This window comes from Tamandua tetradactyla, chromosome 7 (assembly GCF_023851605.1).
Source record: "Tamandua tetradactyla isolate mTamTet1 chromosome 7, mTamTet1.pri, whole genome shotgun sequence".
Classification (NCBI taxonomy): Eukaryota; Metazoa; Chordata; class Mammalia; order Pilosa; family Myrmecophagidae; genus Tamandua; species Tamandua tetradactyla.
Window position 1 is genome coordinate 5,491,454 of NC_135333.1, and position 22,698 is coordinate 5,514,151.

The 22,698-nt window shown below is 37.8% G+C and overlaps 1 protein-coding gene and 1 pseudogene across 12 annotated transcripts in view; one reads left to right on the top strand and one right to left on the bottom strand.

Moving 5' to 3' along the window:
* The window catches only part of ARID4B (AT-rich interaction domain 4B), a 209,545-nt gene that overhangs the window by 105,315 nt on the left and 81,532 nt on the right, over positions 1 to 22,698 (bottom strand). The gene's annotated exons all lie outside the window — the stretch shown is intronic.
* LOC143689420 (sugar phosphate exchanger 3 pseudogene) lies at positions 14,312 to 15,411 on the top strand (annotated as a pseudogene).

The following is a 22,698-nucleotide window of genomic DNA, read 5'->3' on the forward strand; positions in this document are numbered from 1 at the left end:
GCTAAAAAGCAAATGAAAAGATGTTCATCTTCAAAGCTTACAAATGAAATGCAAATAAAACTACAATAAGACAGTATTTCACACCTACAAGAATCACTGCCACTAAATAATCAAGAAAGAAGAAATGTTGGAGAGGATGTGGAGAAACTGGAACACTTCAAGTTGACCTACGACATGGCAAAATTACTACTAGGTAAATACCCAGGAGAACTGAAAGCAGCAGCATGAACAGACATATACACACTGATATTCACAGCGCATTATTCACAATTGCCAAAAGATGGGAACAAGCTAAGTATGCACCAACGGATGAGTGGATAAATAAAATGTGGTATATACATACAATGGAATATTATGCAGCATGTAGACAAAACAATTTCCTAAAACATATGACAGGAGAAAATGGCGGCTTAGTAAGACGCACGGATCTTAGTTTCTCCTTCAGGACAGCTACTAGGGGAGTAGAAACGATACAGAACAGCTTCCAAAGCCACGACAGAGATAAAAAAGACAGCGTACCCCATCCTGGAACGGCTGGCTGACTGAGAGAACCCGCTCTGGTGAGATTGCCAAGGGGGCGCGGGCTTCACCGGGCGGGGCGGCAAGCGGCCGGAGTCACTCCCTTTCCCCTCCCCGGGCCACCTGGGAGAATTGGGCAGGCGGTACCCTCAAACCGCGGCGGCTGGCGCCCACACCACGCACAGCCCCCCGGACCAACTGAGAGAATTGGATAGGAAATCCCCAGGCCGCGGAGAACGGTGATGGGGGGGGGGCCTTCCAAACCCGTGACTCCCCGGAAACGTGCACTCTCCTGGGCGGGCCGCGGTGGCCAGCGACCCTCCCCACGTTCGGACCCCGGGCTGGCTGGCACTCTTCCAAGCCGCTTCGGCTAGCGAACCTCCCGGACGGCGAGAGTTTTCCAAAGTTAAAGGACCCACAGCACCTTTTACTGGTGGGACCCGCAGACAAACATGTGCCACGAGCACCACCTACTGGGCAGGATAAGAAAAAGAGAACCCAGAGATTTCACAGAAAAATCTTACAACCTTGCTGGGTCCGACACCCAGCGAAATCTGACTAAATGCCCAGACGCCAGCAGCAGAAGATAACTGTCCACGCTCAGAAGATTGAGAATATGGCCCAGTCAAAGGAACAAACCAATAGCTCAAATGAGATACAAGAGCTGAGACAACTAATGCTGAATATACGAACAGAAATGGAAAACCTCTTCAAAAACGAAATCGATAAATTGAGGGAGGACATGAAGAGGACATGGGCTGAACATAAAGAAGAAATAGAAAAACTGAAAAAACAAATCACAGAACTTATGGAAGTGAAGGATAAAGTAGAAAAGATGGAAAAAACACTGGATACCTACAATGATAGATTTAAAGAGACAGAAGACAGAATTAGTGATTTGGAGGATGGAACATCTGAATTCCAAAAACAAACAGAAACTATAGGGAAAAGAATGGAAAAATTTGAACAGGGTATCAGGGAACTCAAGGACAATATGAAACGCACAAATATACGTGTTGTGGGTGTCCCAGAAGGAGAAGAGAAGGGAAAACGAAGAGAAAAACTAATGGAAGAAATTATCACTGAAAATTTCCCAACTCTTATGAAAGACCTAAAATTACAGATCCAAGAAGTGCAGCGTACCCCAAAGAGATTAGACCCAAATAGGTGTTCTCCAAGACACTTACTAGTTAGAATGTCCGAGGTCAAAGAGAAAGAGAGGATCTTGAAAGCAGCAAGAGAAAAACAATCCATCACATACAAGGGAAACCCAATAAGACTATGTGTAGCTTTCTCAGGAGAAACCATGGAAGCTAGAAGACAGTGAGATGATATATTTAAATTACTAAAAGAGAAAAACTGCCAACCAAGACTCCTATATCCAGCAAAATTATCCTTCAAAAATGAGGGAGAAATTAAAACATTCTCAGACAAAAAGTCACTGAGAGAATTTGTGACCAACAGACCAGCTCTGCAAGAAATACTAAAGGGAGCACTAGAGTCAGATACAAAAAGACAGAAGAGAGAGCTATGGAGAAGAGTGTAGAAAGAAGAAAAATCAGATATGATATATATAATACAAAAGGCAAACTGTTACAGGAAAATATTATCCAAACAGTAATAACACTAAATGTCAATGGACTGAATTCCCCAATCAAAAGACATAGATTGGCAGAATGGATTAAAAAACAGGATCCTTCTATATGCTGTCTACAGCAAACACATCTTAGACCCAAAGATAAACATAGGTTGAAAGTGAAAGGTTGGGAAAAGATATTTCATGCAAATAACAACCAGAAAAGAGCAGGAGTGGCTATACTAATATCCAACAAGTTAGACTTCAAATGTAAAACAGTTAAAAGAGACAAAGAAGGACACTATCTACTAATAAAAGGAACAATTAAACAAGAAGACATAACAATCATAAATATTTACGCACCGAACCAGAATGCCCCAAAATATGTGAGGAAGACACTGCAAACACTGAAAAGGGAAATAGACTCATATACCATAATAGTTGGAGACTTCAATTCACCACTCTCATTAATGGACAGAACATCTAGACAGAGGATCAATAAAGAAATAAAGAATCTGAATATTACTATAAATGAGCTAGACTTAACAGACATTTATAGGACATTACATCCCACAACAGCAGGATACACCTTTCTCTCAAATGCTCATGGATCATTCTCAAAGATAGACCATATGCTGGGTCACAAAGCAAGTCTTAACAAATTTAAAAAGATTGAAATCATACACAACACTTTCTCGGATCATAAAGGAATGAAGTTGGAAATCAATAATAGGCGGAGTGCCAGAAAATTCATAAATACGTGGAGGCTCAACAACACACTCCTAAACAACGACTGGGTCAAAGAAGGAATTGCTAGAGAAATTAGCAGATACCTCGAGGCGAATGACAATGAAAACACAACATATCAAAACGTATGGGACGCAGCAAAGGCAGTGCTAAGAGGGAAATTTATTGCCCTAAATGCCTATATCAGAAAAGAAGAAAAGGCAAAAATGCAGAAATTAACTATCCATTTGGAAGAACTGGAGAAAGAACAGCAAACTAATCCAAAAGCAAGCAAAAGGAAAGAAATAACAAAGATTAGAGCAGAAATAAATGAAATTGAAAACATGAAAACAATAGAGAAAATCAATAAGGCCAGAAGTTGGTTCTATGAGAAAATCAATAAGATTGATGGGCCCTTAGCAAGACTGACAAAAAGAAGAAGAGAGAGGATGCAAATAAATAAGATCAGAAATGGAAGAGGAGACATAACTACTGACCTCACAGAAATAAAGGAGGTAATAACAGGATACTATGAACAACTTTACACTAATAAATACAACAATTTAGAGGAAATAGACGGGTTCCTGGAAAGACATGAACAACCAACTTTGACTCAAGAAGACATAGATGACCTCAACAAACCAATCACCAATAAACAAATTGAATCAGTCATTCAAAAGCTTCCCAAAAAGAAAAGTCCAGGAACAGACGGCTTCACATGTGAATTCTATCAAACATTCCAGAAAGAATTAGTACCAACTCTCCTCAAACTCTTCAAAAAAATCGAAGTGGAGGGAAAACTACCTAATTCATTCTATGAAGCCAACATCACCCTCATACCAAAACCATGCAAGGATATTACTAAAAAAGAAAACTACAGGCCAATCTCTCTAATGAATATAGATGCAAAAATCCTCAATAAAATTCTAGCAAATCGTATCAAACAACACATTAAAAGAATTACACATCATGACCAAGTAGGATTCATCCCAGGTATGCAAGGATGGTTCAACATAAGAAAATCAATTAATGTAATACACCATATCAACAAATCAAAGCAGAAAAATCACATGATCATCTCAATTGATGCAGAGAAGGCATTTGACAAGAGTCAACATCCTTTCCTGTTGAAAACACTTCAAAGGATAGGAATACAAGGGAACTTCCTTAAAATGATACAGGGAATATATGAAAAACCCACAGCTAATATCATCCTCAATGGGGAAAAATTGAAAACTTTCCCCCTAAGATCAGGAACAAGACAAGGATATCCACCTCACCACTATTATTCAACATTGTGTTGGAGGTTCTAGCCAGAGCAATTAGACAAGAAAAAGAAATACAAGGCATCAAAATTGGAAAGGAAGAAGTAAAACTATCACTGTTTGCAGACGATATGATACTATATGTCGAAAACCCGGAAAAATCCACAACAAAACTACTAGAGCTAATAAATGAGTACAGCAAAGTAGCAGGTTACAAGATCAACATTCAAAAATCTGTAGCATTTCTATACACTAGTAATGAACAAGCTGAGGGGGAAATCAAGAAACGAATCCCATTTACAATTGCAACTAAAAGAATAAAATACCTAGGAATAAATTTAACTAAAGAGACAAAAAACCTATATAAAGAAAACTACAGAAAACTGTTAAAAGAAATCAGAGAAGACCTAAATAGATGGAAGGGCATACCGTGTTCATGGATTGGAAGACTAAATATAGTTTAGATGTCAATCCTACCTAAATTGATCTACAGATGCAATGCAATACCAATCAAAATCCCAACAACTTATTTTTCAGAAATAGAAAAACCAATAAGCAAATTTATCTGGAAGGCCAGGGTGCCCGAATTGCTAAAAACATCTTGAGGAAAAAAAACGAAGCTGGAGGTCTCACGCTGCCTGACTTTAAGGCATATTATGAAGCCACAGTGGTCAAAACAGCATGGTATTGGCATAAAGATAGATATATCGACCAATGGAATCAAACAGAGTGCTCAGATATAGACCCTCTCATCTATGGACATTTGATCTTTGATAAGGCAGTCAAGCCAACTCACCTGGGACAGAACAGTCTCTTCAATAAATGGTGCCTAGAGAACTGGATATCCATATGCAAAAGAATGAAAGAAGACCCATATCTCACACCCTACACAAAAGTTAACTCAAAATGGATCAAAGATCTAAACATTAGGTCTAAGACCATAAAACAGTTAGAGGAAAATGTAGGGAGATATCTTATGAATCTTATAATTGGAGGCAGTTTTATGGACCTTAAACCTAAAGCAAGAGCACTGAAGAAACAAAGAAAGAAATGGGAACTCCTCAAAATTAAACACTTTTGTGCATCAAAGAACTTCATCAAGAAAGTAGAAAGACAGCCTACACAATGGGAATCAATATTTGGAAACGACATATCAGATAAAGGTCTAGTATCCAGAATTTATAAAGAGATTGTTCATCTCAACAACAAAAAGACAGCCAACCCAATTACAAAATGGGAAAAAGACTTGAATAGACACCTCTCAGAGGAGGAAATACAAATGGCCAAAAGGCACATGAAGAGATGCTCAATGTCCCTGGCCATTAGAGAAATGCAAATCAAAACCACAATGAGATATCATCTCACACCTACCAGAATGGCCATTATCAACAAAACAGAAAATGACAAGTGCTGGAGAGGATGCGGAGAAAGAGGCACACTTATCCACTGTTGGTGGGAATGTCAAAGGGTGCAACCACTGTGGAAGGCAGTTTGGCGGTTCCTCAAAAAGCTGAATATAGAATTGCCATATGACCCAGCAATACCATTGCTGGGAATCTACTCAAAGGAATTAAGGGCAAAAACTCAAACGGACATTTGCACACCAATGTTTATAGCAGCGTTATTTACAATTGCAAAGAGATGGAAACAGCCAAAATGTCCATCAACAGACGAGTGGCTAAACAAACTGTGGTATATATATACGATGGAATATTATGCAGCTTTAAGGCAGGATAAACTGATGAAGCATGTAATAACATGGATGGACCTAGAGAACATTATGCTGAGTGAGTCTAGCCAAAAACTAAAAGACAAATACTGTATGATCCCAATGATGTGAATCGACACTCGAGAATAAACTTGGAATATGTCATTGGTAACAGAGTTCAGCAGGAGTTAGAAACAGGGTAAGATAATGGGTAATTGGAGCTGATGGGATACAGACTGTGCAATAGGACTAGATACAAAAACTCAAAAATGGACAGCACAATAATACCTAATTGTAAAGTAATCATGTTAAAACACTGAATGAAGCTGCATCCGAGCTATAGGTTTTTGTTTTGTTTTGTTCTTACTATTATTACTTTTTTTTTCCTCTATATTAACATTCTATATCTTTTTCGGTTATATTGCTAGTTCTTCTAAACCGATGCAAATGTACTAAGAAACGATGATCATGCATCTATGTGATGATATTAAGAATTACTGATTGCATATGTAGAATGGTATGATTTCTTAAAAAAAAAAAAATGGACAGCACAATACTACCTAATTGTAATGTAATTATGTTAAAACACTGAATGAAGCTGCATCTGAGCTATAGTTGTTTTTTTTTCTTATATATTTTTGTATTTTTTATTTTTATTTTTATTTTTTCTCTATATTGTCATTTTATTTCTTTTTCTGTTGCCTTGCTATTTCTTTTTCTAAATCGATGCATATGTACTAAGAAATGATGATCATACATCTATGTGATATTATTAAGAATTACTGATTGCATATGTAGAATGGAATGATTTCTAAATGTTGTGTTAGTTAATTTTTTTTAATTAATAAAAAAAAAAACATATGACAACATGGATGAACCATGAATACATATTGCTAAGTGAAATAAACCAGACACAAAAGGACAGATATTGTATGATTTCACTAATAGGAACCCTCTAGAAAATGTATACTCAAGAGTCTTAAAATGTAGAATATAGGGAACCCAGAGATAGACAGAAGCTGGAGAAGGAGGAACTAATGGCTACATACAGACTAGTTAATGAGGTGAACATAAAAGTAGGGGTGACGGTAGTTCATTAGTGGGTTTATAAGTAATAATGCCAAACCTAAAGTGAGTATGATTGAAGGGGGTTGTTTAGAGCTATGTAGCTCACTGATTAGCACTACAAATATAACTGAACTACTTCAAAGGTATGACACTTGTGTACGGGGGCAAGATGGCCGCTTAGTGAGATGTGGAATTTAGTTCGGCCTCCAGCTGGTCCTTCAGAGCAGCTAGTAAATGGCCAGGAACAGTACAGAACAATTGCTGGAGCTACATCAGCAACCCAACACAGCGTACACCAGTCTGAAGAAGCTGGACCAGCTGAGACCCCACACAGAACTGTAAATCCCCCAAGTTGCAGAGGTCAGCACCCCTCCCCCACAGGCACAGCAGGCTGGTTACCCGAGGGGAAAGGAAACAGACTTTATTAGCAGCAAGGGCTTAGCTCAATCAAACTCCATTTGTGGAATTAATGAACAAATTCTAACTACTGAAAATAGGCCCCTAGCCCAGAGAAACCTGGAATAAAGCATTAAAGGTACTAGGAGGTTTTCCCCCATAGAAAGGGGGCAGGACAGGGAAAGAAAAAAAACACCCAAGGCTTTTTTAGTCGAACAGCACAAAATACTGCAAAAGGAATGAACCCACCGTTCTGGGAAGATGGTGGAATAGGATAGGTTGAGTTCACCCCCGCTCTAAGGAACAGCTAGAGAAGGGATGGGAGGGTGACTAAGTCTGTGATGTCAGGGTATAAGTGACCTGGGAGGGTTTTCTGCACAACAGGGAGGCACTGGTTACAAAGTTGAAGAACTGGGATGCAGGGAACTGGAGATACATCCAATTGGTGAAAACAGCCTAACGCTGCCCTTTCCAAACAGAAGCCTAGAGCCCGCAGTAGTGCACAGACAGGGAGACAGACTACGAATACTCTACCTCCGTGTTCCCCATGCCACACCCTGATCCCATGCTCCAAGGTCTGCCTGAGCTGTACCACATACCTAGAGCCCCCGCACCGCACCTCTACAACCCCACAACACACATCCTATGCTCAAAGGCACCAGCGTAGTGTCCAACCTTGTGCCTATTCCGGTGCTGCAATGCATTACCACACTGTTGTGCCCTGCCCCACACCCCGCATCTTCCTCCACACCCATCCAGCAAATGCAAAGCTTCAGACTACAAAGGAAATCAACTCCAAAGTAAACCAATCAAGATATTTAAATGTCGCAAAGAAAACAGATCACTAAGCACATCAAGATGCAGACAGATAAAGCCCAGCCTAATGACCAAATTAAAACACCAGAGACATAGGCTTTGGAATAATTAATCAAAGATGTTCATATAACTCTAAAAAATAAAATACAGGTCCTGTAGACCAAATAAAAAATATACTTGAGACACACAACGGCAGATTTGAAGAAGAAAGCATAAGCAAACCAGAGGACGGGACAAATAATTTGGAACACTCAGAACTGTAAATGGAAAAAAGACAGAAAAATCTGAAATGGATCTCAGGGAAATAATAGACAAAACAAGGTACAAAAATATACGAATAATTTGTGCCCAGAAAGAGAAGAGAAAAGGGCTAGGAAGATTAGTTGAGGATGTGATGGGGGAAAACTTCCCAACCCTTATAAAGGATATGAATATGCAAATCAAAGAGACCAAATGAACCCCAAATAGGATTAAATCCTAATAGGCCTTCCTCAAGACACATACTAATCAGTCTGTCATATGCTGGAAGAGGCAAGAAAACAAACAATCTACTACATACAAGGTGTCATGGTCAGATTCATGTGTCAACTTCGCCAAGTTGTGGTACCTGTTTGTCTGGTTGGGCAAGTGCTGGCCTGTCTGTTGCAATGAGGACATTTCATAGAATTAGATCATGATCACATCAGCTGCATCCACAGCTGATTTCATTTGTAATCAACCAAAGGGGAGTGTATTCTGTAATGAGTGATGCTTAAATTTAATCACCGGAAGCCTTTTAAGGAAGATTCAGAAGAGACATGTTCTATTCCTGCTTCGGCTGGTGAACCTCTCCTGTGGAGTTCGTCCAGACCCTCCATCGGAGTCGTCGGCTTCACAGCCTGCCCTGCAGATTTTGGACCTGCATTCCCGCAGTCACGTGAGACACATTTATAAATTTTATATTTGCAAGTGTTCCCTGTTCATTCTGTTTCTCTAGAGAACCCTAACTAATACACAAGGGAAACCACATTTTAAGACTGAGTTCAGATGACTCAACTGGCACTATGGAGGGGAGAAGGCAGTGGTATGATATATTTAAGTTCCTGAAAGAGAAAGACTTCCAGCCAAGAATTCTGTACCCAGCCAAACTGCCCTTAAATACTGAGAGAGAGATTAAAATGTTCATAGGCAAATTCTAAAAGAATTTGTCAACAAGGACTGGCCCTATAAGAAATACTAAAGGGAGTTCTTCCAGTTGATAAAAAAGGACGGAGATGGAGGTCTGGAGGACGGCACAAAATTAAAGAGTACCAGTAAGAGTAACTTAAAGGATAAACAGAGATAGAGGGAAAAGAATATATAGATCTGACAAGCAAAATTCAAAGGATAAAATAATGGTAGAGTCAAGAAACACCTTTGTAGTAATAACTCTAAATGTTAGCTGACTAAATTTACCAATTAAAAGGTACAGGTTAGCAGAATGGATTAAGAAATATAATCCAGATATATGCTGCTGACAAGAGACTCGTTTTAGACATAAAGATACAAACAGATTGAAACTGAAAGGATGAAAAAGATGTTTCACGCAAGTTGTAGCCAAAACAAAGCAGAAGCAGCTATACAAATAATCAGACAAAGGTATGATGCTTGTACAAAGAGTTAATAGTAGAGGGGTATATGGGGAAAACTACATTTTGCATGCTAAGTCTATATTTAGCAGGAATATATTATTAGTACCAAAAGAATTCTAAGGGTAAATAATTGAAGGTGGGGGACAAAAGTAAAGAGGAGTTTTGGATTTTCTCTTTGATAAGGGTATATCTATCTGTTGTTTTTTCTTTGGAGCAATGAAAATCATTTAAAATTGAGAGTAATGATTGTGCAACTAAGTTAGGATACAATGAAACACTTTATTTTGAATAAATACATGCTGTATGAATGTATCACAACAAAATCTGCAGATTCAAAATAAATAAACAGAAAGATCCAAGTCCTTGAGAAAACGTACAGGGAGAGGTATACCTATTCAATGTTGGCAGGGTGGGAGAATGGGGCAGTCTCTCCAGAGGACAATGTAGTAGATGAACAGGGGGCTAAAAATAGGGTCATCAGATGACTAGGCAATCCCATTACTGGGAATATACTCAGAAGAACTGAAACCAAGGACAAGACTAGACATCTGCACATTGATGTTTATGGCAACATTATTCATGATACAGAATGAATGGAGGTGGTTAAAGAGTACACTGACTGGGAAGCAGAAGGGCAAACTAAAGGGTATACATACGATGAAATATTGTACAGTTACTGAAAGGAATGAAATCAAGAGGCATGCAACAAGGCGAGTGAACCATGAGGACATTATGATGAGCAAAATAAGGTAGAACAAAAGGACAAATACATAAACTCTTTAGAAAATGCTTAAGAAAATTGGGACCTAGATTATAAGCTCATACAGCAGTCACATTTATTCCTGTGCTTTAAATGTTATTTTTAAATTCTGAGACCCTGTGCTTTATGTGTATAAACCTGGTATTTTTCCTGGAACTTTGGGTACCTGTGTGACATTTAAGACTCAGAGCTGGAGTTCTGCAGCTCTGAAAGTCAGCACTGCTACAACAACTGTTAAAGAAGCCAAAAAAGAGATAAGGCTTCAATTAGATCTAAGAACAAAGCCAATCTGGTTGGGAATAAAGCAAATCAGAATACAGGGTAAAGGATCATATTGTCTGTACTTTAGAACTTCACCTATCAATGAGACCAAAGGCGAGTTTTATTTTATAAAAAGCCTAAATTTTCTGTAGCACAGAATTGGGATCACTGAATCCCAGCTCTGAGGGCAGCCATTGTTTCAGAACCACTCCAGACCGGGGCAGGGGCAGAGGCAGAGGCAGTGGACATCTAAAGATACAGTGCTTCCTCTGGGATTAGGGAGAGAATTAGCTGGACGGCTGCATTTGCTGGGCATGTCAGGAAAGTTCAGCTTTGGGGAGCTATTGGAGAAGTTTTTGGTGCCAATCCTGACGTCCTCCATACTTTGGAGCCAGTCTGCGCTTCTTTATGGGTCCCTGGCTCTATTTTGGCTGGGAAAGGCCAAATTGGGACAGTCCCCCCTGGGGTGAACCTCCTCCCAAAATCAGCCCTGCAGACAAAAGCAGTGTGAGACAACAGAGAGTGTAAAAAAACTATAGAGCGGGTACACAAGTGGTTCAGTGGTAGAGTGCTCGCCTTCCATGTGGGAGGCCAGGGTTCGATTCCTGGAAAAGGCAACAGCCCCACCCCACCCCTGCCAAAAATATAAAAAAAAAAAAAAAAACTATAGAGATGAACGGTCTTGGACAAAGACCTGCTGGCTATAAATACCCAGGAGAGGGAAGTTTATCCATGGGAAACAGAGGGGACAATCAAACCCCTAGAAAGAAGGCGACTCCAAAACAACTGACAAGCAAAAGCCCAGAACAAGACAAAGGCCCAGAAAGACAGTGAAAACACTGCACTTTGCATTCACCTTGAGCAGACCTTTCTGACAGGGGGGCTGAAGCTCGAGAAAACTTGTCCTGTCATTAGTTGGTTACAAAACCAAGAAACTGACATTCCAGGGAGTAAATCTCAGAGTTAACATTTAAAATATTAAAATGTACAGCAACAAAAGACCACAAGACAAACAAAGAAACAGGAAAAGACGTCCATCCAAAGGAAGAGGATGAGAACACCAACAAAGAAGATGAGACTGTGGACTTACCAAACAAAACCTTTAAAGAAATAATCTTTAAAAATGTTTAAGGACAAGACGGAAAGTACAGAGAAGGAATTACAAGATATCAGGAAAAGAAGGAATGAACTAAAATAGAGTAGAAGTAAAGAGCAGAGATCTTAGAAAGGAAAAAAAAAATGCCCAGAAGAGTTTCAAGAGCAGAATGGAGCTGGCAGAAAGAAAGAATCAGTTAACTTGGAAACAAGTTCTTAAAACGACTTGAAATGAGTAAAGCTGAGGAAGAAAAATAAAAAAGAATATTAAAAGCAAAAAGAGCCCAAGACAATTATGGGACACCATCAAGCACACATATATATGCATTAGGAGAGTATCAAAAGCAGAAGAAACAGAGACAGGGACAGAAGAAATAGTCGAAGAAATAATGACAGAGAACTTCCCAAATTTAGAGATGTGAATACTCACATCCAAAAAGTTAAGAGAATACCAAAAAGGATAAAAATGAAAAAATATACCCCATCATATGTTGACTACACTATCAAATGCAAACAGGAAAGAGTTCTGAAAGTTGCAGGAAAAGAGCAACCTGTAATATACAAGGCAATCCCAAGAAGGCTGCATGCTGATTTCTTATCAAAAACCACGGAGACAAGAAGACAATAGGTTGAAATACTTAAAGTGCTCTAAGAAACCAACTGCCAGCCATGAATTTTATATCCGGCTAGACTCACTTTCAAAAATGAAGGAGAGATTAAGACATTTTCAGATAAACAAAAGCTGAAGGCGCATATCACCATTCAAGGGCCCTACAAGCAAAATAGAATTCTTTAGACAGAAACAAAAGAACACTAGACCAAGGTTCAAAGCAGCATAAAGAAATAAAGACCTGTAGAAAAGGTAACCATTTGGGTAATTATAAAGCCTGTATTATTACATTGTATTGTTTGGTATGTAACTCTACTTCTTACTTATTACAGGTGCTAAAATGCAAAATGCATAAAAAGTAATAATGAATCTAGGATCTTGGACATACAATATACAAATACAGAAGTGTAACAAGTACTACAAAAAATGGTGGGTGGACAATATATATGCAATAAATATGCATACTGTTGAAGTTTAGCTGGCATCAAATCAAATATAATTGACATATATTTAGGAAGTTAAATTTAATCCTACAGCAACCCTAAGGAAAACAGATGAAAAATATATTCAGATAGAAATGAGGAGGGACATCACATGGTGTAACACAAGAAAGCAAACAAATATAAAAGTAGGGTACAATGGAAGTGAGTAACAAAACATGGTGTAAGAATTGCAAAGGAAAAATGGCAGAAGAAAGACATGATTTATATTATCAGTAGTGAGTTAAAATATGAATACTCTAGAACCCTCCAGTCAGACCTTGAGGTGAGGTGGCAGGGGTGGGAAGAGTGCTAGAGGGTGGACTGCAGAAAGGAGAAATGAAGTAAATCATTCACTATTCAAGTTTAAAGGTCACAGGTGAAAAGGAAGGTCAGTATGAACACGGTCCAGCCAAATATTTTTTAAAGAGGAACTCTGATCTCCCAGTTTAGACATCATCACGTTGTTGTGTTCTTGCTCACTTTCTTCAGTTATTCATTGCTCCATGCTTCAAGGAAAACATTTAGCAATGTCAAGGTCAGTGTCCAAGCAGTGGATCCCAACTGCTTTCAACAAAACAATTGAAGTGCATGCAAAGATTTGGAGCAGCAACCATTTGCTGCCCAATGTAGAGGAAGCCACTCTTGTCCTGGGAACAGTGGATACTATTTTTCTCATCTCCTACGCTGGGGGCCTTTTCATCAGTGGCATCATTGGGGATCATTTTAATTTATGATGGGTTCTATTTTGGCATGTGTGCTGGTTTGAAAGGATGTACATACCCTAGAAAAGCCATGTTTTAATCTAAATCCCATTTCATAAAGATAGAATAATCCCTATTCAGTACTGTATGTTTGAAACTGTAATCAGATCATCTCCCTGGAGATGTGGTTTAATCAAGAGTGGTTGTTAAACTGGATTAGATGACGACGTGTCTCCACCCACCTGGGTGGGTCTTGATAAGTTTCTGGAGTCCTATAAAAGAGGAAACATCTTGGAGAATGAAAAGAGTTCAGAGAGAGCAGAGAATGCTGCAGCAACATGAAGCAAAAAGTCCATCAGCCAGCGTTTTGGAGATGAAGAAGGAAGACTCTTCCCATGGAGCTTCACGAACCAGGAAGCCAGGAGAGAAAGCTAGCAGATGACGCTGTGCTCACCATGTGCCCTTCCAGCTGAGGGAAAAAACCATGACTGTGTTCACCATGTGCCTTCTCGGATGAGAGAGAGACCCTGAATTTCATCAGCCTTCTTGAACCAAGATATCTTTCCCCGAATGCCTTAGATTGGACATTTCTATAGACTTGTTAATGAGACATTTTCTTGGCCTTAGAAATGTAAACTAGCAACTTATTAAATTCCCCCTTTAAAACTCATTCCGTTTCTGGTATACTGCATTCTGGGAGCTAGCAAACTAGAACAGCATGTGTTCTTCTGCATTTGGCACCCTCACAGAATGGCTGCATTCCTACCCAGCGGTTCTACTGCTGTCTGTGGATTGTGAATGGTCTGCTGCAGTCCACAGGTTGGCACTGTGTAGTTGCTGTTATAGGCAACTGGTTTGGGAAAGTTGGACAAGGAGTTATTTCTGGTCTTTGGAGTGCCTGTGCTTCAGTCATTAATATTTTGGGAGCATATCTAGCTTCTATTCTGCAGTATGGTTATGAGTATGCCTTTCTGGTGACAGCATTTGTGCAGTTTGCTGACGGGATCATCATCCTCTTTGGATATTATGGTATCACCAGAAGAAACTGGTTTCCCAGATTTTGAGACATAAGAAAATTTTGAAGATTCACACAGGTTAATTAATGTGCTGAAAATGAAGGTGAATATGAGTCTAATTATTCAACCCAAGAAGGCAGTACTATCACCCAAGCCAAGGCAGTAAGCTTTAATCATGCTTTTTGCCTTCCTGGAGTTATACCATATTCACTTGTTATGCCTGCTTGAAGTTAGTGAATTACTCCTTCTTCTTCTGGTTGTCCTTTTATCTGAGTAACAACTATGGATAGGAGGCTGAAGCTGACAAGCTGTCCATGTGGTACGGTATAGGAAGAATTATAGGTGGAACTTTGCAAGGCTTCATCTCTGACATGTTACAAAAGAAAGCACCAGTTTTAACTCTAATTCTATTCCTGGCACTTGGGTCCCTCGTTGGATATAGTCATTCTCCAAACAACAAGTCCATTAATGCACGTCTAATGGCTGTTACAGGATTTTATATCGGTGAACCATTTAACATGATCAACTCTGCTACTTCTGCAGCACTGAGTCGCCAAGAACTAGTTCAAGGGAGCAGTGAGGCTTTGGCCACAGTCACAGGAATTGCTGATGGAACTGGGGGCACTGGAGCTGCGGTGGGCCAGTATTTAGTATCTTTGATACAGGAAAACCTAGAATGGATGTGGGTTTTCTATTTTTCATCCTCATGACAAGCTGTACAATTGTATTTATCTCACCATTAATGGTCAGGGAAATTTGCTACCTCGTACAGAGGAGACACACTCACACAGTGAATAAGTGATTGGTGCTGACAAAAGAAAAAGAACAATGGGAGATACATCAAGACTATTACTTTTTTTAATTCACCATATTCTGGGGTGGTCTAAGTGCTCCAACATAACCTTGGATTGTCAAACCTGCTTCAACAGTACCAACCACTTGAGATGCTGATCCACTGTGAAAACTGGGCTACTTTTCTACATTACAGGAATTATTATTGATGATTTTGTTGTTTCATGAATGTACTGAATGGCTTATGAATCTGCCAGCCTGTTTGGCCATGTTGTGGTTTACCCTTTCACCTTAAAATACTGTTTTGGCCTTGAACTCATGTTTTGAAGCCTAGAAAATTGAATGAAGAGAAGGTAGAGTCTTAAATGATTTTTATCAATAATGTGCTCTGTGAACTTAAAGTACTGTTGCATTTTGCTTTGGTAATTGAGTTTCCAGAGAATGCATCATCTTTGAAGTATCAAATCCTGATGAAGTACTCAAACTGATCAAGCATAAGCCTGCCTTGGACAAAAAAATCCTTTTAACTATGGTCAGAAAAACAATCCTACTATGTTCTTGATGGCTCAGTCACTGACTATTCGAAGTCATCCAGCTTTAGAAGCAGAAATATCTTCAAGCTGTCAACTTGTTCTGCTCCATCTTCATTCAAAATTAACTCTGACTCCTGAAAGTATTTATATTTTACTCTTCCTATGATGGACCATAAGCCACATCAGTTGGCTTGAACATTTCAGTGTTATCACTCAAAACCAAAGTACTCAACCCCAGATTTGCTGACTGGAAATTTCAGGATCCAATGTAAGAGGCTCTTTTAACTTAGCCCTATTTTTAGAAGACTGATTTCTCCTGCAATCAAGTTCCTTGAGTAACCTCAGCAGAAGATTAGAATTAGAGAAAATGAAATTGTAGATTATGTCTTCAAGGTTGTGAATTCTATACAAATTATCAATATTTTAAGGTCATTCTGTATACATATTAAGTTATACAGCAAACTAGGGGGAAATGTATAATTTTGAGGGATACTTGATTTGCGTTCAGTTGGGGAATATTTTCAACCTCTTACCCTAAAAAATGTGGTGTGTTTATGAAGTTATTACTCTAAATCAATGCTATTTAATCAAACATAAACTTCCAGCCCATTTATTGCTTATTATGGGCAAAAAAGGAAAATATGAAACACAGAAAGGTAAAATATAAACTGACTTTTCTAAATAAATAAAGTCCTCCAGTCAAAAGGCAGAGATTGACAGAATGGGTTAAAAAAGCATGATCCAAATATATTCTGTCTGTAAGCAACTCACCTTAAAGTTGAAGATACAAGTAAAAGGATGGAAAAATATATACCGTGCAAGCAGTGACCAAAAGAGAGTTGAGGTAGATATACTAATATCAGAAAAATAGACTTCAAGTCAAAAATAGGTACAAGGGACAAAGATGATCATTACATACTAATAAAGGGGATAATTCAACAGGAAGTTGTAACAATTATAACTATACATGCACCTAACACCAGAGCCCCAAAATACATAAAGTAAATACTGGCAGATTTGAAGGAAAAAAGTGACAGTTCTACATTAATAGTAGGCAACTTTAACATACCACTTTAAATAATGGACAGAACATTTAGTCAGAAGATCAATAATGAAGAACAGGATTTGAATGATACACTAAACCAACTACACCTAAAAGACATATTGCATCCAACAAAAATGGAATACACGTTCTTCTTAAGTGCACATGGATAATTCTCCAGGATAGACCATACGTTCGATCACAAAACAAGTCTCAATAAATTCAAAAACACTGAAATCATAAACTGTGTCTCTGACCCCAACGAAGTAAGAAATCAGTAACAGAGGAAGAAAGGGAAAATTTCAAATATGTGGAAATTAAACAACATATTCTTAAACAACCAATGGATTAAAGAGGAAATCAGAAGCAAAATCAGGAAACATCTTCAGGCAAATGAAAATGAAGCATATCAAAATTTATGGGATTTAGTGAAGGCAGTGCTGAAAGGGAAATGCATAGCTCTAAATGCTTACATTAAAAAAGAAGAAAAGACTTCAAAGCAGAGAACTAACCTCAAAACTGCAAAAACTAGAAAAAGAAGAGCAAACTAAACCCAAAGCAAACAGAAGGAAGGAAATAAAAAAAAATTAGAATGAAGATAAATTAAATGGAAGACAAAGAATTAACAAAACCAAAAGTTGGTTCTTTGAAAAGCTCAACAAAACTTTATGAAAAAAAAAGGATACAGATAACGAAAGTCAGAAATGAAAAGGAGATCAATTATTTCCCATCCCACAGAAATAAAAAGTACTATAAGTGGATGCTATGAACAGCTGTATGTTAATAAATTAGATAACATGGATGAAATGGAAAATTCTTAAAAATATAACTACTACTTATATTGACTCAAGAAGAAATAGAAGATTTCAACAGACTAATTACTTACTACTAAAGAGACTGAGTAAGTAATCAAAAACCTCCCAAAACAAAAGACAGCCCAGGACCAGGTGGTTTCACAGAGGAATTCTAGTAAACATTCCAAGATGATTTAACTCCAATTCTGCTCACACTCTCCAAAAACTTGAAGAGGAAGAGACACTCCCTAACTCATCTGTGAGGCCAACATCATTTCCATACCAAAACCGGAAAAAGATACCACAAGAAAAGAAGACTACAGACCAATGACTCTTATGAGCACAGACGCAAAAATCCTCAACAAAAAATTAGCAAACAGAATCCAACAAACTTTGAAGGAATTATACACCATTCATCAAGTGGGATTTTTATGAATGGATAAATAATACATTTACATACAAAGGAATATTAAACAGCAGTAAAAAGGAATGAAATCCTGATACATGCAACAACATGGATGAACTGTGAAGACATCGTGTTGAGTGAAGTAAGTCAGACACAAAAGGACGAATATTGTACAATCTCACTGACTGGAATGGAAGCAATGAGAATAAGAAAACTCATAGAGTCAGAATATATGTTACCAGGAGATTGGCTGGGGATAAAGAATGGGAAGTTGAGGCTGAAAATGTACAGGGTTCCTATTTGAAAGATGGAAATGTTCGGGCAATAAATGTTGGTGATGGTAGCACATTATAAAAACAATTAACAGCACTGAAATATGTATCTAAATATGATTAAAAGAGGAAATGTTATAGCGCATATATGGTAACAGAATAAAATAAAAATCCATGGGAACTACACTATACAAACAGTGGTCCCTAAGTTAAATCATGGACTTTAATTAACAGTATAATTACAAAATGTGCTATCATCAATTACAACAAATGCTCCCACCAATGCAAGGTGTTGGTGGTGGGTTGGCATATGGGAATCCTATATTTTACATATGATTGTTCTGTAAACTCTCAACTTCTCTAATAACCAGAGATGGGCAAGGATGGAGATATAGGTGTCCCAGCTGAGTTTAGCCTGTTTGGAGTTCGTTGAGCACCTACCTTCGGTTGTGTATATTCACATCTTTCATTAAATTTGGGAAGCTTTCAGCCATTATTTCTTTGAATATTCTCTCTGCCCTTTTTCTCCTTCTCCTTCTAGGACTCCAACAATGCATACACTGGTACTCTTAATGGTGTCCCACAGGTTCTTCAGGGTCTGTTCACTTTTCTCCATTCTACTTCTGCTTCTCAGACTGGATGATTCAATTGTTTTAGCTTCAAAGTTCATTGATTTTTTTCTTTACCTGCTGTTGGACTCCATGCTGGTATGAAAAGGTTTATGTATTCTAGAAAAGCCATGTTTTAATCCTAATCAGCCTGTGGGAGCGACGTTTTTTTCTAATCCCTATTCAATACTACATATTTGAAACTTTAATTAGATCATCTCCCTGTAGATGTGACTCAATCAAGAGTGGCTGTTAAAGTAGATTAGGTGGAGATGTGTCTCCACCCATTCCAGGTGGGTCTTGATTAGTTTATTGTAATTCTGTAAAAGAGGAAACATTTTGGAGAAAGGGAAAATTCAGAGAGAACAGAGCAGAATGACAGAGTCACAAGAAGCAGAATCCACCAGCCAGCAACCTTTGGAGATGCAGAAGGAAAATACCTCCCTGGGAGCTTAATGAAACAGGAGGCCAGGAGAGAAAGGTAGCAGATGATGCCGTGTTTGCCATGTGCCTTTCTGTATGAGAGAGAAACCCTAACCATGTTCGCCATGTGCCCTTCCAGCCAAGAGAGAAACCCTGACCGTGTTTGCCACATGCCTTTCCACTTGAGAGAGAAACCTGAACTTCATCGGCCTTCTTGAATCAAGGTAGCTTTCCCTGAATGCCTTAGATTGGACATTTCTATAGACTTGCTTTAATTAGCATACTTTCTCGGCCTTAAAACTGTAAACTAGAAATTTATTAAATTCCCCTTTTTAAAAGCCATTCCATTTCTGGTATATTGCATTCCGGCAGCTAACAAACTAGAATAGACTCCTCTAGGGAATTTTTTATTTCTGTTATATGGTCTTGAGCTTTCTTTGGTTCCTTTTTATAATTTTCGTCTCACTATTGATATTTTCTGTGTGTTGATTTATTGTTTCCCTGATTTCCTTTAGGTCTTTGTCCATGATTTCCTTTAGCTCTTTCAGCATGTTTAGGACCATTTTTTAAAGGTCTTCACCTGGTCTATCCAGGTCTGGTCTTCCTCATTGATGGTTTATATTAATGCTTTAATCTTCTTTGCCTGGGCCAACAATTTTATTTCTCATATGCTTTGTAATCTTTTGTTGAAATGTGGATGTTTCCATGTGTAATCACAATTTAGAATCTAAGGCATCTGTACCTCACAGTGTTATAAGAGAACTTTCCTTGAATACCAGGAGCTATTTTTAAAAAAAGGAGAGAGAGATGCTAAAAGAGAAAATACTTTCCCCAGTCTTTGCAGATTGTCTTGTGCAAGTGCTCTCCTTCAGGGCTTATCCATACAAAAAGGTTATCCAAGAGTCACCAGGCCAAAGCATAGAGGCCTCCTAGGTCCTTTCAGAACAGGTATCTTGTTTTAGGCATGCACCTATGCCCCTAGCAATTTCCCCATTTAAAGGATACAAATGCCTCTTCTTTCCTAGGAAAGAAGAAAACTATATGGTATGTCCTACAGTTAGCAATGCCTTGCCAGGCAGCATGACATACAGTGCAGCTTCTACTATTCTATAGGAAAGTTCTGCATCTTCCTACACAAAGGGCAAATTCTGGGATAGTGAGTCCCTCAAGCCACCACCAGATAGACTAGCTCTGCTCCCACCAGAACTTGGACCAGGGATCCATGCCGAGCCAGTGAGGGGTAGGAAAGTGGCTAGCCAGGGAGCTCGGCGATCCTACTGCTTTGAAGCTGTCTTTTCACTGATTTGGCACTCAGCCTGTTAAAACTAGTTCTTTAACAGTTTTCTGAAGCTTTGAGAAAGATGTTTTGCCAGTTCTTGCTGGATAGTCAAAGCTCCTATCCCCTCCTCGTACTTTATTAAAACAGGGTAATACTGATTCAAAAAAAAATTTTCCTCTTACATGTGTTTAAACATTAAATTTAACTAAAAAGAATTTTAGTCAATAGGCTCATTTTCCACAGAAAGATGTTCTAAAAAATTACTAAAAATATAATGATTAACTACTGTACTTACAGGCTAATAATACAAATGTGTGTGAGTGCGTATGTATATATACAGCATGAGGGGAAAAAACATATAAATCAGTGCACAGAAAAAAAAAACTGACTATAAAATGCTTGATTATAACAAAAGTTGGTTGTGTATCATGATCCAGCCAAGAATTCTATATTAACCACCATTGCAAAGACATATGCCAAAAGGATATCGCAGAAAAATAAACTTTCCTTATTAATAATTTCAGAATTGGCTCCAAACCCCTATATTAGGCTGAACTTCATGAGAACCCAAAGAAATCCCTCTGTCTAAACCAGTGGTCTCCTAGGGTGGGTGCAAAGCAAGCCAATAAAGAGGTTAGGAAAAAAGTTAGAACATCTTTTCTTTTCTACCGTATCCTTTCAAATTTTTGTTTATAATTCATAATCTCCATCATCTATTAATACAGAAGTATATGTATATAATTTATAAATAAATAAATATTGGGAAACATGCTCAAACTATTATTAAAGTGGCACATAGTTAAGAAAATTTGGAGACCTCTGTTCTAAACCAGTAGTTCTCAAATGCTTTGGTCTTAAGATTCCTTTATACTCTCAAAAACTGAGTTATTTTTATGTGAGTTTTTTATATTTATTATATTTAAAGTATTAGAAAATTAAAATAGAAATTTAAAAAGTATTTTATTAATTCATTTTAAAACAACAAAAGAAAATCATTACATGTTAATATAAACAATACTTTAAGAAAAAATAATTTTCCAAAACAAAAGAAATTTTAGTGGAAAGTAGCATTTTTTCCTTTTTTGCACATCTCTTTAATGTCTGACATAAAACAGACAGCTGGATTCTCATATCTATTTCCATGTTTAATCTGTTGTGATTTATTATTTTGATCAAAATATATGAAGAAAATCAGGCCACACACAGATATATAGTTAGAAAAAAGAGAAATATTTTAATTGTCTGTTTTAGGTAACTATGGATACTCTTCTTCGATACTATACCAAACTCAACATGAGGTAGTTTTTTAGGACTAGCTGCAATGAATCAGAAACCATATCAATAAAATTTTTATACTATTACGTTAAAATACACTGGTCTATCATACTTTGAATGGACCTTTTATCCATGAATAACTTTGTAACTTAATGCACCAGTTATTTGCAAAATAACTGATTCACTGAGTTATGCAGATTTTCCAAATGTTGATACATTTCATTATATAATATCAAAATCACATTCAATAATATCACTACTCTCATCAGAAAATTCTCTATGTACTAAAAAGCTTTTATCTCATAGCAGCAGATACAGGTTTACAAAATTATAATTTTTGCTTGAAAGGTTTTTTCACTGGTACTAAATACAGCTGGTTGTTTTATTTGTGGTAACAGACTCACTTTGTTTATTTTCAAGAAAATGTCTGCCAAATATTCAAGTCTGAATAACCAGTGTGTCAGTCAAGTAAAAATTGTTGTTCCATTAGAAAAGCAGCTCACAAATCAATCGCAGAAGTGCTTTTCCTTGAGATCACCAACATATTTCTGCATGCAGAACAATGCTTTAAGTGTACTCTGCATTTTGTCATACAAAATATTAAAATAATGTGTATTCAAAACTTTAAAAAATTAATATTTTTTCCTGCATTATTGACATTCTTT